The 17,792-nt window shown below is 41.9% G+C and overlaps 1 protein-coding gene across 2 annotated transcripts in view; it reads right to left on the bottom strand.

Moving 5' to 3' along the window:
- PTBP2 (polypyrimidine tract binding protein 2) overlaps positions 1-17,792 on the bottom strand; it is a 185,702-nt gene that overhangs the window by 112,776 nt on the left and 55,134 nt on the right. The window contains exons 6-7 of one of the 2 annotated variants that reach the window (XM_066556189.1): positions 8,486-8,557; positions 7,590-7,735 (exon numbers count right to left, since the gene is read on the bottom strand). The exons of the other annotated variant lie outside the window; for it this stretch is intronic. The gene's annotated coding sequence lies outside the window, so the exon portion shown is untranslated. The remainder of the gene's footprint in view (positions 1-7,589; positions 7,736-8,485; positions 8,558-17,792) is intronic. 2 annotated transcript variants of the gene reach the window in all.

The following is a 17,792-nucleotide window of genomic DNA, read 5'->3' as shown; positions in this document are numbered from 1 at the left end:
ATACAGTTCATATTTCTTCACCTGCTCTTACTCTGCATAATGCTCTTCCTGGGATCTCACTCCCATCAGCTCCTTCTCTGCTCTGAACAAGGTCACAATGCTCTGACCTTGGATCCTGCAAAACCAAAAACATCGCCTAGCTTGCTGCTGTATTTTTTCCTTGAAATCTCCAGACTAGGTGAAAGTATTGAGGGTATCTGACTCCTGATGACCTTTAGAGAAACTTCCCCCACATTGCTGCCTCATGCACTGAAACCAGAGTCCTTCCTCTCACCTGATTGATGTTTCCCACTGCAAGCATAGCAGATGCATCCCAGACTGTTGAAGAAAGGACAAGCCTGAAGAGCACAATAAACTTTCAGGACATGGCATACATGGGCTCTTCTCTCTGAGCCTGGCAGGCAGGGTACACAGCATGCCAGTGTCCTCACATGCTTTTGGAAAGCAGTGCAAACAGTAATCCAGCTTTGCTTTCCCTCCATCTCCTACTCTGAATTTACACCTCAGTGAGAAAGAAACTGAAGGATTTGTGAAGGGGTCCCCCTGTTACCATTTCTCCTATAGGTCATGCAGCAGCATGGTTTAGATTGAGGGTCATCAGTGCTGCATGGAATCAGACACAAATGCAGAAGCCAGAGGTAAGAGAGATCTGCTGCATAGGCCAAGAGATGCTGGAGAGCAGCAGGAAAGGAAGAAGGTGATGGTAATTTAAATCATAAATGAGTGACTAACCCAGAACACAGTTCACCTGCTTCCTGTGCCAGCACAGCCGCTCCCTCTTCTCCCAGGAACAGGGATGGGCAATGCTGTCTGCTTCAGCTGTTCCTCATGGGGCCCTTAAAGGCTGAGTTAATGCTCACTAGCTCATCATACAGTCCCCTACTTTCCTAAAGAGTCATGGGATCCAGTCTGCCAGCAATACATCTGCATAAAACAAAGTTCAGCACTGCTTGTGGTAATAACTACCCTTGCAATCACACAATAGTACCAAATGCTGGGTAAGTGAAAGGATAATTCCATAAAAGCCTGCGAGGCAAATACATATTTTCTCATTAGCATTTAGCCATTAGTCTCAGATCTTAACAACTCAAGAAGCCAATACAGATGGGCCTGAGTGGCATTAGTGCAGTGACCCTGTGCTGGACAGGGTCTGGTTGCTCATGGGTGTCAGCATGTCCTGGAGACAGCCCATCTGGAAAGGTGAGCTTGTACACCCCTGATCCTGGAACAGGCCACTTCTTAGACACCACCTTTGCCGTGCTGAGAAATGTGGCTACTCAACCTGATGCTCTGTGTGACATAAGCACACTGGGTCAAGTGATAAGCCAGATATTTCAGTCCCAGCCCATCTCCATTAAAAAAAAATTCTGTTCATGACTTTACATTCATAAATGCTCTCACAATGTCAAGGGATGGGGGTTTTTCATCAATTCATTAGATATGCTCCCATGAATTATTTATATTCAGTGCTAAAAATGGTTCCGAAACATTACAAGAATTCAATATCAGTTTTCACAGTGGGATTTCATCATTTTAGCACTGTAGCATAATAGCCTAATGCAATACTAATACTAATACGATATGGTGCTAATAGGGTACAATGAGAGTTCTGTCTAATATGCAAACATTTCCATGTTGCATTATTATTTCTTTTAAGTTAATATGATATGGTGATAATATGATGAAATGAATTAGTTTCATATCATTGTTTGCATGAGTTGCGCATATTAAAAGAATATTTCCCCCCTCCCTTTGAATTCACTTGGAATGAGCTTGAAAATTTACCCTGTAGTTATTCTTATGCTAATGAGGCTGTTTAGTAGGAAACACTCCCGCTGTTGCTTAGCCAGCTGAAGAAAGAATAGGCGCATATCACCTCTTGCTGGAAAAAGAATTTTCCTGGCCTGTTTTGATAGCCTCTGTCCTAAATATGTTTGGTTTAACATTTCCCACTGGCTCACAGATTCATTGCAAATTTATGCTAAGTTTTCTGGTCAATATTTATCAGGAGCACTTCTAGGTAAGCGGACGTGGCTCCCAGCTCAGCTGCTGTGAGGGGCAAGGCACGGGCAGTCACAGCCAGCACCTGGGGAGGTGACCACAGAGACAGAGCCATCATGGCTTGTGTGGCCCAGGATGGGTGTATCCTGGGAAGAGAGAGATGGCAAGGCCACACCCAGGCTCCAGGGTCCATCGCAGTACTCTCCTCCATGTCTTGTGACATTTTGCCAAAGCCTGTGCCGTGTATTCATTGATGCAAGAAACCAAGCTGGTGTAAGGGTTTTTCTTTCTGCCCCACAAAGCAGAGTATCTACCAGCCTTGAAGAGAAATCCTGCCTGCCCTTCCCAGAAATGAGCTCTGTTCCCTGGCACTTCACACTGATTAAGGACCCCTTCGTTTCCCAGCTCTGGTTGCAGACCCATGGAAATATCTATAGATGCTCTGGCATTTTGTGTTGGACACAACCTGCAGGGCTTGGAGCAGCCAAGCAGCCCTGTCCTGACCATTTGCCTTTTGTGCTACAACACTAAATATGCAAACTGGATTGGCTGTAATGGGACTTTATTTGCCCTCTTCAGAGGGACTCACTGGAGTAACTGTGCTCGTTAATAAATGGGCACTGAAATTTTGAGGACTTTTTGGGGATGTTATGGGGCTCCAATACAGGCTGATATGGGAGGACATTCTTAAGTAATTCAGCTAATATTAGCCTTTGGTTCTTTTCTTCCTGACTTCCCCATGGAGACAGAAGACAACCCACAAAGTGGCTGAGAGCAACATCCTGATCTGCCCACACCCCAGGTTTAACTTCATGTAGATTCAGTAATTGCCTTCAAATCCCAGCACATCCAGCTTGACTGAATCTGAATTCAGACTCTATGACCATTAATTCACATGAAGTTATGCAAGAAAATTTTACATGTGAGGTTAACAGCACATGTACACCACAGAAAACATTCCCAAATGTTACAGAGGTTTAAAATGTCATAAATAACATAGTCCAAAGTTTTTTTAATTATCAGATTTCCAAAGCTATTTTACATAATTCCCCATATAATCCAATCTTCAACTCAGAAGACACTAATGCAGATGACATTTCCTCTCTGTTTTGAATAGGGATTATTTTTTAAGAGGATACAGAACGTGGAAGTATTTCAATAGGTCTGATATTTAAAGCATATTTAATGGCATTTATGTTTTAATCTTCTTACCTACTAAACTTTAAAGAGAGCTGCAAGGAATTCAACAGTGAAAAAAATAATTAGACATTAGTTAGTAACATAAAATGCATAGGCAATGGGTCAGTAGATTCATGAACAGGATGCAAACAGGAAAGGCTGTCAGGGCAACATAGCCCACCATGCTTTCCACCCTCCAGGAGTCACACTGCTCACATCCTCTCAACATCCTGAAAGTGTTCAACTGCTTATGGACTTGGGCTACACTGGTGGCAACAGGGTGATCTGAAAGCAATGACCCAAATTCACCAGGCTCTTTATAGATGAGCAGATCAGAGGAATCTTTGCCAGGAAGAGAGGACAGGGGCAGATGAATAATTGTCATAACTCTTTCCGTGTTTTCTAGCCTGAACACAATAAAGCACCATCTAAGACCTCTTGTGGGAAGACTACTCAGGTTAAGCAAATGTCACAGAAAATTATCCAAAGAAAACCCTTGTTGGTCTTCTGAACTTTGGAGTTTTAGAAACAGTCTTATTCTGATCATACACATTCAGCCCTGCTGCCTTAGGGCACTTGCAGGTTTGGTGGCAATGAGTTACACCTTGTGATGGTGCTTGTCTCCCTAAACTTTACATGTACTCATCTGCTGTTTCAGTCCTGAAAGAGCCTGCAGACAACTGCCTGCTTCTTTTTCTTCTCACACTCTGCCTAACCCCAGGAGCAAGGAGCTACTTTGTTAGGAGTAAAGGTATTAATTAGCAGTGAACCTCTTTAACCCACATGCTCTTTCACACAGCTTCATAATGAATTCCAAACAACCCTGAGTTGTAACATGACTACTATTTTCTCATATTAGAGCAGACACTCATTCTCTTGAAATCAGAGGCAGTGGTCTAGCAAACACCTCTTTCCAAGGGGCCCATAGATTGGAGCCTGCTGAAGCTTCCCCCCAGCGCGTATTCCCGCATGAGAGTGACCATGTATGGCACTCCTGCAGCATTCTTCCACCTTCCTGCCACTGTGCCCCAAGCCAGCTTCAAAAGGCAGGATTAAAGGAGAGATAAACTGGACTGTGAATAGAAACCGTTTACCTTGTTTCCACAGAGAATCCCTTCCATTGGTGAGGTGTTGTTAAATTCAGCAGTCCCTAGAGCCCCCAGCCAACAGGTGCTCGGTGCTGTCCCTGCCTGCAGGGCGCTGTGCCAGTGGCTGGGTGCACGGTGCTGGTGGCAGTGTCACGGCACCAGGGTGGGCACAGCTCCTGGACAGCCTCATCCCTGCACCCCAGACACAGGGGCATGCAGGGGCCCTGCTGGTTAGGAGGCCCAGGAAGATCTTCATTGAGTTGCAGCTTTTTAATCTCTGTAGGATCAGTGGTAGCTGATTTCATTTATTTATTTCATTAATTTCAACTGAGCAGGACCCAGCATGGTCATAGTAGGCACCAGCTTTAATCTGTCTCTCTTGTTAAGGACCAAGATTCACGTGTGTCTGAGGAGTCACTTCAGGCTGGCCATCATAAAACACACATTAGAAAAGACACATTTCAAATATTTGGATGCATACTTATTTCTACATTGAAAGAACTGATTTTGCAAAACCTCCCTGTGTGGCCCAGACAAATTGATGTGATTACTTTTAGCTATCAGTGGGAACAAAAAAGTCTTATGCAACTTAAGCACAATAAGCCAAGCCATTATTCTACTCTGAAAAATCAAAGATTTCTTGGTGTTACCATTACTATTGCTCTGTTACTTGTGGAAAACAATTCCAACTATCAGGAAATAATTATGAACAAAGTCCAGTTAATTATACAAGACATCTAAGCTGCCCTAATTAAGGATTGGGTCAATACTGTTCACTTGGTAATTTTTTTTTTTAATTGTGAATAGATTTAGTAGAAGCCTGGCTGATAAACAAATAATGAGATTGGTGGTCTAGAAGGAATTTGATTAATAAAATTATTCACCAATTATTTATTTCCTCTGGTTTATATTGTTCTTTCTTCTGCCTTAGAGCAGGAATAGAAGGAGAGGGATTGCACCCATTGGTTTCAATGCCCAAGTTCCTTCCTGTCAGAAACACCCTACAATCCTGAGCCTGAGGATTAAAGCTTTATTCATGGAACCATGAATAAAATGGGGTAACAATTCAAAGCCACCTAAGTCTCTGATGCGTCAAATTCAGGTAAGATTCCTGGATCCACAGAAGCCTTATGGATTTTGCTGTAAGTACTCACCTTGCATAAATATAATGTTTATGGTATTTGTGCTCAACCATGAAAAAATGGTCAGGGCTGGTAAAAACCAAAACAGACAAGCTATAGATCTGGTTCCACAGTTGATATCTCCCCACCATTTCTTCAGGAGAATTCACATAACTTCTGTTGACCTCCAAGGGCTGTGTCCCAAGCCCAGAAACAGGCCACCAACAGGTGAAATGGAGCCCAGCTGCTGTGTCTGCAGAGATCAGCCCCTGAAGGTGCCCACAGCAAGAAGTGGGCATGGGCAGGGCACTGGGGGAAGGAAAAAGAGCCTCTGGGCTGTTTGTCTGGGGATGAGTCCCAGCAAATCCCTGTGTGTTACTACCACACCAACGATGGATGACTGCAGTTTAAACAGGAAAACAACTTTACATATGTTTTAAACTACAGCCTGCTAGCCTCATATTTTAGTATGAAACTGAAGCAATTTACTTCCTTTTTAATGGATTACAGAAGGAGCTCAAGCATAATGCTTCTCTTGTATGATCAATACCTTTAACACATTCATAAATTATTAATATTCTGCTCACAAAATTAACCCCCTCTAAGATGCATAATTGTTCATTACTCAAAAGAAAAAAACATTTAAGGAAGTAAAATGTTTCTTTGTATTTTAGACATTTCTACTAGCCTACAATATAGCAGGAAAATCACACTGTTTATTATTCTATGTAGTATATCAATTCTCTTTTTTTTTAAATAGTTTTTCTTCCTTCTGTGGCACCATAAAGGAACTTGACATATGACTGTTTAATCAGTCAAAAGCCCATACCATGAGGACTGTCTCATTACATTCTTCCTAGAAATTAATCTCTTTTTTAGATGGAAAGGCTTTGGGTAAGAGGAAGGGGCTGAGCTGATGTAGGAGTTGGCATAAGTCAATATTATTCAGGATTGGTCCATGCAACATTAAATAATACCCCAATGCTATCACCACAGTGCTCCTGCTGACACCTCTGCACCAATGATGCTGATAAGTAATTAATATCATGTGCTGTATTCACTTAGCTGCATTTCATTAGCTGAATTATAAAATTAGAAAATAATCTTCTAAAATGTGTGTCATTTTTAAAATTCACATCTCATTTTCTGAATGAAGAGGAAATACAGAGATCTCAAATCTCTGCCTAGGGATCACAAAACTTCAGTGCAACTCTGAATCCAATTTTTTTTTTCCAAGTGCTACTCTTTGTGTTCTAAGAGTCTGAATTGGAATATTTTGGCTAAAATGGACAGTTACTATCAAAGTCTAAAGCCTAAAAGTGCCTTTAAAAGTTTCAACTAAGGGAGAGCAAATGTGCTCCCACAGAGTGGGAGAGCATCAGTGGCTCAGAGCATTGCTCTGTGTCTTGGAGGCTCAAGGAATACTGCAGGCAGTGGAAGGATTACAGAGCTCTCCATCTTGTACCTCTCGGGGAGCTATACTCATACCCCATTATCCTTGACTTAATGAAAGTGAATTAGTTTGATAAGTGTATTTTAATCTAAAGAAGACATTAATTATTTGATCAAATATATTCAAGGCAAAATTTTTATACCTCTGCTTAACAAACATGAGATAGCACGGCTCATTGTTGGTAAAAACAAAACAAATAAAACTTCACTTGGTGTTTTACTCAGCTGCTCCAGGACTGAGGAGACCCTGGGCTGATACCAGTGTCTGAGATGTTTGTAAGCTGTTTGCACTGCATGAGCAGCAACCTCACTTCCACCTTCATCGAGATCTTAGCTGCAGCTACCCTCATTGTAAAGTTTAATGGAACTTCCCATTGAAGTTCCATACCCATGGAACCCAGTCTTGGGTATGAAATACAAAATTTCAGCTCTGAAATAATCCCTCCATCAAGTCCATGCCTATGGCCATGGGAGAGACCTATGGCCATTGCTGTGAAGAGAGCTTCCAGTCCATGGGTGTTGCAGTCCAATACACTGATCTGGGGGGTTGGGTGGGTTTTGTTTGGGTCTTGCTTGTTTTGTTTTGGTAGTGATTTTTTCAGTCAGAAGTACCAAAAAGCTTTGAAACCATGAGACCACAAAAGCACTTAATGAGACCACAAAAGCACTCCCAGATTTTTCCATTACCAACTATGAGCCAGCCTTAAGGAGATTCTTTGTTTACCTTTCATGGATCCTTTGAGCTTACCCTTATTTGCTTAGTTTGTGCCAATGCTGGGAAATCTTTGAGCAACATCATTTCAAAGGTTCTCTGTCTCTTTACAATCATTTCTTTTAAAAGCATGAATGTATATCTGAAAACAAACGCTGGATTTCAGCAACCTCTTGTGTAGCCTAGTAAAATAGCAGGAAGAATAACATGTAATTAACCAGACTGACTTCTCCGACTCAAATATGTTACAACCTTCATCATTACAAATTTCAATAGATATTGGGATGTTACAGTGTTTAAACATATGCATTTCTTTTTTCAAAGTCTAGAGGCAGAATAAATAGCTGCCAACACAGCCAGAAAGTCCCGGCAGACTTACAAGCAAGAAACTCTTATCGCTAGTGTGAATGCTAAGGAAGTAGCTGTCTTTATACAATTAAAGTTCAAGGTTGCATCTATAATAGGCTTTTCAGCTGTATTTGAAAGTAATTTAAACTGTTACTCACCCATAACCTTGTTATAGATTCATGGTGTTGAGTACGTAAAGCAGAACAGACTGAAAGGGTTATAATACATTTACTAAAGGAAGACAGGCTTGTAGCTAGAGAGAATATTCTGCAGGGAGACTACAGAGGTTTGGAAAAGCTGCTTTTTGTGAGAGTACATTTCTCTTGCAGCATCTGAATTATTCTTAGGAGATAATTTTTGGAGAGGTAGTCATGGTCATTTTCCAGTTCTGTAAAGATATTTCTCTGCCATCCAGCCAAGAAATTAAGTAATTTAGCTGTGGTTAGTGTTGAAATGGGTCCTTCTGTTTTGATCCAACTCTAGTAAGGATAGGGGGAAAGATTTTCCTTCAGTAATTTCCATATGTTAAGAGAAAAAAACTTAAAAAAAAAAAAGAGAAAGAAAGAAAGAAAAACTGTGATTACCAACTCGTGTTCTCCATAACAGCCTCTGGGGCCAGAAATGCAGCAAATTCTTCCAGGCATGTTCAGGAGCTCCTGTGGAACAGTGATATGACTGGAGTTGTTTTCACTTTGATTACTGGATGTTACTCACACTGTTCATCCAATACAAAGCAATGTGGGAGCTCTAAGCTCTGAGCATCAAGATCCCACTCAGTTTCAGAAATTACAGAAAAGGAGATAGCAAGATACAGAAAAGGAGCAAAAGCAGCAAGAAAAAAGGAAGTGCCAGCAGGCCAGCCTAGTCATTTAGAGTGGCACAAAGAAAACAAGAAAAGAGAAAGAGGGCATTGAATGGGTAATATTAAGTAATGGCATTGTGTCCAAATATTTGCAATGTTGGCTTCCATGCACATGGCCAAGTCATGTTTCCCATTACAGAATAATGGCAGGGCACAACCCCCGATTCAGCTGCAATTCATTCTGGCTCTTTTCACCACTGAAATACTTCTGTGGCAGTTCTGCAAATTCCACTGTCCAAGTTTTCACACTTCCAGGAGAGGCTGAAATGGCATCCCTTGAAATTTACAAAATGTTATTTAAAAAGTACTCCTCACCCTATGCTGCTCTTTTCATTTAGAGACTCTGAAAAGGGATGAAGATATTTAAATTCCTAAAGGGTTATTCTCAAAACATTTTCAAGAAAGTCAAGAATTTCAGAAACCCTGCTACACCTGTGTACACTTTTCACTGTACCCATCACATGGCTTTTAAACACTTCCAAAGCTCTTGAATACTTTGTTACCACAAGGTTCCCTAAGCCTCCTGTGTATCTATCTTTTGAAAATAAGAGGCCAAACATTTTGAGAGCTAATTCTTGCTAAAGAAGCTTCTGTCACACAAATCCTAGACCTGACAGATGCAGGTTCACCAAACAGTCCTCATGGCTGTGTGTACACTAGTGATACACAATGTTATCACCAGGACTTGGTATTTGACTGCAGCCCTGATTGGCCTGTGAATTTCACCACAAAGAACAGTTGTTTGGGTTGTTGGTTTTTTTTAATAGATATGTATGAGGCTACAGGTTCCTGAATTCATAAATTGTAAACTATATTAAATACACTGAAAATTGACTGATGATGACTGCTGCTCTTCTAGGCTAATTTTTCTTCTAAACCATGATATGAAAATTCTGGCTAATGGGCTCATGACAAGACTAAACAGGGGTAATAGCAGACTTAATCAAGAAAACAAATGAGATTCATTAAAAGCTGGCACTCAGCAGATAAACTTTGGAGAGTTCTAACCGCAATCTACGTGTCCCCATCAAAAATGAAGAAAAAAAATAAAGAAATTTTCAGCTGACTTTATCTTGGGCTGTTGAGCCAATTCAATGGAAATTCATAATGGAAAAATATTAGACATGGTTCTCTTTCAAACTCTTTTTATACTCTATCACAGGAGTTACAGTCAAGCATTAACTGGAATTTTCTTCATGCAGTTGAGAAGACAAATTAGATATAGTTTTCACAACTACCTCTAACAGGTTATTTAAGATAATGTTGCAGTGCTAGAACCATTTCATGGCAAATACTGCTAAGAATACACACACACACATATATATATATATATATATATATCTCATACACGTCTTCCATATGTACCTATGATATACAAAGCCTTTATATTTATAGATAAGTTGAGTACAAATACACGCACACACCTACCCTGCATTGTGCACTTTTACAAGCTGAAAGGCTGGAGAGGGAAGCCAAATGCTACTCCATGTTTCAGAAATACTCTGCCTACAATGAACAAAGCCAATTCCCTAAATATAACCATCTTCAAAATTCAGTTATACTTCTGCAGTTCAGCCACCCATAAAAAGGAAGAAAACTTAAAAGTTGGTTATTACTCCCCTCCGACAGCTACTGTCTTGTTAAAATATGCACAAAATTACCAGATAAATAAGTAACTAAGTATTTCTTTAGCCAATATGATATTATCAAAAAAGAAGTAGTAAAATAACTCCTGAATTGCAAGGAATACATGTCCAGCCATGATCTACTTTAAATTTAAGAGCAAGAAAAAATAAATATCTTTCAGATTTACTTTTTATTCATTCATCTTAGAAATGTAAATGCATGATTTGTACTATCCCTGACAACTATGTAACCTACCTGAGCTCTCTAGGGGCCAAATGAAGACCTCACTAATGCATCAAAGACTTTTTATGGTTGGAGAACGTTTGGGATCAGGAACTGGTAAATAAGTATATTCAATCTGTTTTGTAATTCCCCTGCTTTGCAATGACATGTTTGTTTTTGCTAGCAGCTCAAGTACCACTGTTAAAATCCAGGATTAGCTACCTTCTCTTTCCTGCACTGGTACACAGTGTATTTGCTCTCATTTGGTTCACTATGTTCTGCAAAAGCTTATTTACTCTCACTACCACCCCCTAATTACTTTAGGGAAGTCATATTGTTTTGTCATTATGCTCTTCTAGCTCTGTTCTGAGCAGGACATATTTTCTGTTAAAGTGTCCAAATTCTTTTCAGGTGGCTGCAGCCCTTGCAGCATGTGGCCTTACACAGTGTCTAAATTTGCCAAGGCAATTTGAGCATTATCAGTCTGCTAATTAATGCCCTATAATAATTCTGACCTTTAAAAATTGTCTTCTAGCACTGCTGTTTCACAGGCCTGCTGCGCATATACTTTTCCTTTTTTAGTTTTTATTTAATTTTTCCACTTACATCTTCTGCTCTCAGAGATGTCCCAGCGCACTTAAGTGTTGCTGACAGAGCTTGGAAATAGCCCTTGTTAAAATTTTGAGGTTTGGTTTGAGAGTTGGATTTTTTTTCCCTCCATTTGCTTTGAAGGCTTGATTATCTCAGCTATTCTTGCAGAAAACATTCAGAAAGAGGAGCTTTTGCATTGTGAGAGTGTGCTACAAGCAGGCTCCTTGGCAAGCCACATCCACACAAAACCCCTTCCCCTCCAAGTCAGTAGGTCCAAATACATGCAGATCAAGAGTACAAAAGGGAATGAGCACCTGAAGGCCGTGAGTGGGCAACAGTGAATCTGTGCTTGAGGTCATTTGGTGCACAAGAGCTGTTAATACCCCCAGCTTTCAGGGATGGCCTCAATGCACAGATTCAGGAGACACTTATGGGACACAGAGGGTGCTCCAGCTCTAGGAGACAACCCTTCTGCTTCTGTGACCATACATGCAACCCTCCTGTGGATTCTGTTGTTGACTAACCCTTCCCTGATGAATATTAACAATATGGGGGGTGGCTGCAAAAGATTTATTACTTAAGAATATAATGAGAAACTCTCTTTGCAGTAGAGTTATTTGGGGGAATACAGATGTGCACCCCACAGCTCATGCTCCTGTAATTACAAAGATATCTGGTAACACAACCAGCCTTATTAGAAACCTTTGCATACTTTTGGGATTAATCCAGGAAAGGGGAACAATGTGCCAAGTGAGAAACCACAGTAAGAGCACTGACTGGGATCCCAGCAAAAGAAAGGCTGTGCTTGCTTATGCCTAACTTCCCTTCCCAACACTCACAACTGAAAAAGAGGGTCCAGAATAATAATCTGCCTTTCTTGGCAGGTTTGTAGGCAGCCCAGGGAAACACATGCACTGGAAGAGTGAAGGGACTTAGTGAGGCTGGGAAGAGCTCGTGTCTCAGAGCTGAGGGCTGGCAGCAGGCATCGCTGCCTCTGTGCCAGATCTGTGCCCTGTGGCACACCCAGGGAGGACCCTGGCACGGGGCCTGTCCCAGCAGGGGCAGGACCAGGAACCTGCTAGCAGCCATCAGGCCCTGTTGTGTCCATCAGACAACATTTCTCTCTATAATCACCAGCTGTGTTGAGGTCTTTCCAAACAACAGAACAGCTTGAGCCAATGCTTTCACATATTGCAAAAAAAAGAAGCAGGGGAGACTGGGATAAGATAAAAGGATGCGAGGGAAAATGACTGTTTAAGAAAAAAAATACAAAATATATATCATCCCAGTGATGAAGTTTTGTATGCATTTATGTTGGCAAGGTCACAAACTTGAAAAGAGATGCAAACTTTGTTACAAAAATAATAGCAGAGATTTTTTTAAAACCTCCAAAACCACAGTGAGGATTTTCTCAGAGTCCTGCAAAGCCACCTTTTATGAACCCAACATCAGGGGTTTCCTGTTATGCAGTTACAAAAGCAGAGGGGATTTTCAAGGGTTTTGCTTGTCACACCACCAGGATTCAGTGAATTTTCTGAGGCATGTTTGCAGCTGTCAGATATCTGTATCTCTATGACACAGCACAAAACAGAGAAGAGCTGTCCATAAGAGAGAGCTACAACTGTATTCACCTAAGAACAGAGAGGGCATGTGAATAAAAAGAAAAATATTCCCAAACATGTCACTGGAAAAGACAGCAAAGGATATTGACCTTTCTGTAGTTTCACTAAGGATGTCAACATGTTATCAAAGCTTAAGGAACAGAAACAGTCCCTTCATACTCCCAAGGTATTTCTATGCTTTTGTTACCCATCATGAGCACACTTATCTAAAACCACAATGAATGGGAACATGCATACACATGTCACACATCAAACTTTACCTGGACAGGTTTTCTGGGAGGTTTTAAAGACTTTCTTCCTCCAAAATTCTTTGGTATAGGTGCAAAATGCTTCTATCAGGTAGAGTCAATAAACATCATTATCAAGATATTGTGTAGGCAGAAAAAAAATCTTGTCACAGAAACATCAAGATAGGAAAGATGGTACTGACAGAGAGACACTGCATTGGTAAAACTGCCTTGGGCTGATTCCAGGAGATACACAAGAGGTATTTTACCCAGCTCCATCAATACACAGAACAGCATACTCAGGAGGAAGAGAAGAGAGCATTGGCTGTAACCCTCAGCCACTGAATGTGATCAGACCTCTGATAATCAGACACTTGTTCTGTTCATTTGCCACAGGAGACAAAGTAAATAAATATGTGAAACTCCAATAACAGAAAAGGTAAAATCAACATGAGAAATACCAGGAACAGAAAAGACAAAAATGTTGAAGTTCTGACCTTGACCAATGTGTATCCCGCCATGGGCTGCATTTACCAATGAAAAATCTCTGCAGTCACAAATCCCAGACCTTCATCAGACTCTCAGATCCTCTGGTTTCCAGAACATCTCTGTTTTAATCAGTTTGCACTGCAAAGCTGCCTGGCCAGTTGTGAGCCCTTGCTAGCACTCACAACGAGGTGCCAGAATAATCAGCCACATGAAGGGACTCTACAATTGCACAAAGCCACTGAGTAGGAACAACAAAGAGTACACTCAGCTGCCAGGAGTTCCTGCTCTAAGGTGCAAGAGAGACACAGGTCAAAAAGAGCACTGCAAAGTACAGAATGTGCCAAGCTTTGGACTGCTGGCTTCATGGAAGTAAGATGAAGAAGATTTTCTATACCCCAGGCAAAACCAGCACACAAGGCCCAAGACTGCAGCTAGGATGGATCATAATTGCTGCTGCTGGCTCTCCATCTACAAACAGGACACAGATAGTAACACAGATGATTAAAAACAAACACCTAGACTATTCTGGAGAATGAATGTTGATCTCAGAAGCAAAAAGACTTTCTACTTTGCTGCTTTGGAGAAATGTGGGGTATAACATAAAACTGATCCTGCAAAGATTTTTCTGTGAGCAGCTTTGATCTCCTGCATAGGTCTACCACCTACATCAACAGGTGCATTCACAAATACTAGCAGTTATCAAACACAAAACCCCCCAAAATATCTAACTGTAGCAAAAAAAAACCAAAAAAACCCACTTTTTGAATCTGAATCTCTCAGTTGGTCTGCAGTGTCTTGGTTTTGGGGGCAGGATCAGAAACCCTACTACATACCACTGAGACAAAAGTCGGTGCATGAAATACAGTGGGGTTTGTGAGGGTCACAAAGTGAAGTATTTAGCCATATTTTTTCCAGACCAAGAGAACAGCAGAGTGCTGAAACCATCAGAAAAGGGGACTGAAGCCAACAAGTTGTCATCTGAATCCAGGGGTAATCTACCTGTGCTCCTGTGGCAGCAGGGACCTGGCTGCTGCTCCCCTGCACACTGGCAGGAGGTGCCCCTTGCCCTCATTGTTCAGTTGTCCTTCAGTGACAGTGGTAGGTGGTGTGGTCTGCTGTGCACCAGCAGAGCTTTAGTAAATTATTAATTTCCTCTGCCTTCAGTTTTCTACCTTTGGACAACCTGATAGCTTAAATAAGTATATCCCAAGGCTCTCTTGAGAGAGAAGAGAGGCTGGAGGGAAGCACAGCTTTGCAAACGTTCCCCTGGTTTTCCTGCCTGTTGAAAGGGTGGGGGATGAAGGAGGAGAAAGAGATGAAGTTGTCCTTTGACATTTTACATCCATGCCTTACTGAGATAACCTTTACGGATAATTTTTCCCAGCAGGTGTTAGATATTTCTTGTGAGCATTTAACAGTGAAACATCATTAAGTAATGACTGGCAATAGAAATTTGTTACAAAAATTTTTAGAGGGTGGAACTAAGACAAATTAACCTTAGGATTTTAAATACAAAGACAACAAGTTCTCTTTGTAGTAATCCTATTAGTGTGGGTATCCTTTATAGCATACTTGAAAGCAGATTCACTTGGGCTGAACTTACTGTAATGCATTCAAGATGCCCTTTCTCCAACTTTTAGAGAGAAGCAACTGCAAGCAATTACTATAAAAAATATTCTAAGGATACTGAAACCATTCCTTCCTGTTTCAACAGATTTTTCCAGAAAGATCAATTTTTTCTCATCTTTTAAAAAATTCAATTTAAATAATAGAGCTAATCCTATAATTTCATAAATTCTAGCATCATGAAGAACAAACACAACTTGTATATTTTAAAGGTTTACTTGTTGATCTCAGAACACTGCCAGCTCAAAAAGTGTTTGTGGGAGGGTGTTGTTTGGAGTTTTTTCAAAAAAATTGTCACCAAAGAGGCAAATTTGCACACACATGGAGCTGCTGAATCCCTCCCAGAGCAGAGTGGTGGCCCACGCTGCCCTGTGCATGGCATCCTGCAAGCAGAGCAGAGCAGCTCTCACAGTCATTACCAGCGGATGGGAAGGAAACCTGTGCTCTAATAGCTGCAGACTTTTTCATTTTCTGGGAGGGAAGGCCCAGCCTTGCTCCACACCTGCCCTTCATGGTCACCCCTCACTGCCCAGCTTGCTTTCCTTTCCCTCCTCTTCCAGTAGCACGGCCACCTTTCCATCTCTTCTCATGGCCCCTTTCCATCCCTCCTGTGCCAGCCTGGCCAGGCCATGTGCTGCCCTGGCATGTCCCCTGTCCTGCTGCCCCTTGGAGCAGGAGATGACTGCCCTGGCAGTGGCAGCCTGACCCATCACCATCTCTCACCGCTGCATTCCCACTCAGGTGCCAGGGAAGTCTGTCAGCACCCTGTAATGCTGTGGAGCTCCTGAGCTGCTGCTGTACAGTGTTTTGTTTTATAATGGCTCCATTTCACACTCCAATGCAGCTGACTTACCCTACTGTATTTCACTCTTCTTAATTAGATTTTGCTCGTTATTCCTGAGCCCCTCCAAAGCCGAAGCAGCACAGAGCCATGGCTGCTCTCTGTGCTAAAGCAGCCCCAGGGGCTGAATCCTGTGCTGCACCCACACAAGCTGGAAGAAAGAAAAGTGCGTTTTATGCCAACCAGAAGGTGTGCAGCCAAGGAGCCTGGTAAAGCAACAGCCAGGGGCACTGGGAGAGGCAAACACTTACTCAGCTGCTGTACCCGTGTGTCCCTTGGTCTCCATGCCTGTCCCACGCGCCAGGTACCCCACTCCTGCCCCTCCACACCCCTCCCATCTTCTCTTCCCCCCTCCTGCTCTCCACTGACACTGAATATAGGGGAGTATTTTTTAGAGGAGTGAATTATCTGATAGTTATCTCTGACTCCAAGGGCTCTTGGTGCAATATACAGCTCCTGAAGCCCCTGGACTTGCAGGAATTTATAGCAGTAGATTGACAGGAAGTTTTTTCTGCAGGTTGTTTATATTATTGTAAGCTGCTTAGGAGGAAAGCTTTAACAGAACACTAGATAAAAAGAAAATGGGTTTTAAAACCTCCAGTCACTCTTCTTTCTTAACTTGTTCTTGAACAAATAAATGTGAGCCCTGGGAAAATACCTGAAGGCACTTTCACAGGAAACTAGCACAGAACACAGCAGAATGTAACGGGCAAAACATCCTCTGCTCAGCATTTGGCAACAAAAAACCCCACTGAAAACCTGGGGGAAGAGCAGGACCTGGGCAGTGAGGTCAGACTGTGAATGCAGGCACTCGGGTATGTGAATAAATGAACGGTCCTTGCTTTTTCTACCAGTAGGATCCCATATCCTGCAGTATCACCTATCTTAATAGCTATTGATTTCTTTCTATATTCTGCCCACAGCTAGAGCAAAATTTCATTCAAATGAAAAACTCATGAACATGCTGGCAGTTATCTTGGGTGAAGGAAAGACAAAGGGCTGGGAAACAGAACATTAAACAGAATATTCCTTTTAGCATTACACAGAGGTCCCATCCAGCAAAGAAGGACCTTCAGCAATTCCAATGAAAATTATTTCAGACTAAGGACAGAAATAGAACTGTTGCCTCTCATCTGCAGCAATACTGAACTGATACCTTTTAGGAGACAATTGCACATCTTCCAGTCACTTAATATATCCTTATCTGCCCCTAGAGCTTGTCCTGTTGAGAGAAGGGCAGCACAAAAAGAAACATAAAATCTCCCAGGTGGTGCCATCTGGCAGCCTGTGCTGATGCCTTCCCCCATCATCCCAGCAGAGGAGGGGGTCAGAGCCCAGGGGAGGGGTCTCTCTGACCACCAGTCCAGGAAGTCCAATGGAAACCTGGGGGGGCTGTCAGGAAAAAACCAGGATTGGGATTCATGGCAGTCCAAGGGAGCTGAAACCTTCATGTGCAGAGAAATGAGAATCAAGTAGTGACCCAGCCTGTCCCACTGGATGATACCAAAGAATCAAGCAGTCTGAATAAACAATCTCAATCCTGTGGTTCTCAAGTGCTGAACATTGGGGAAAAGCAATTTTCTCTGTCAGCACTGCTGGTTAATAGGGGCAGACCAAACAGGCTTACTTTTAAGTGCCTGTCTTCAGTCTCGAGAACAAAGGTTTTTTCCAGGCAGGGAGAAGATATCAGTTGGTCTAAGTGAAGTCTCAGCAGGAAGTTTCCCTGCAAAATACAGAATTTAAATCATTTATTTGCATTTCTTGTATTTAAACAGGATACTAAGA

The sequence above is a fragment of the Molothrus aeneus genome, chromosome 9 (genome assembly GCF_037042795.1).
Source record: "Molothrus aeneus isolate 106 chromosome 9, BPBGC_Maene_1.0, whole genome shotgun sequence".
NCBI classification, from domain to species: Eukaryota; Metazoa; Chordata; class Aves; order Passeriformes; family Icteridae; genus Molothrus; species Molothrus aeneus.
The sequence above is the reverse complement of the archived record's forward strand: the minus strand, read 5'-3'. Positions and strand labels throughout refer to the sequence as shown.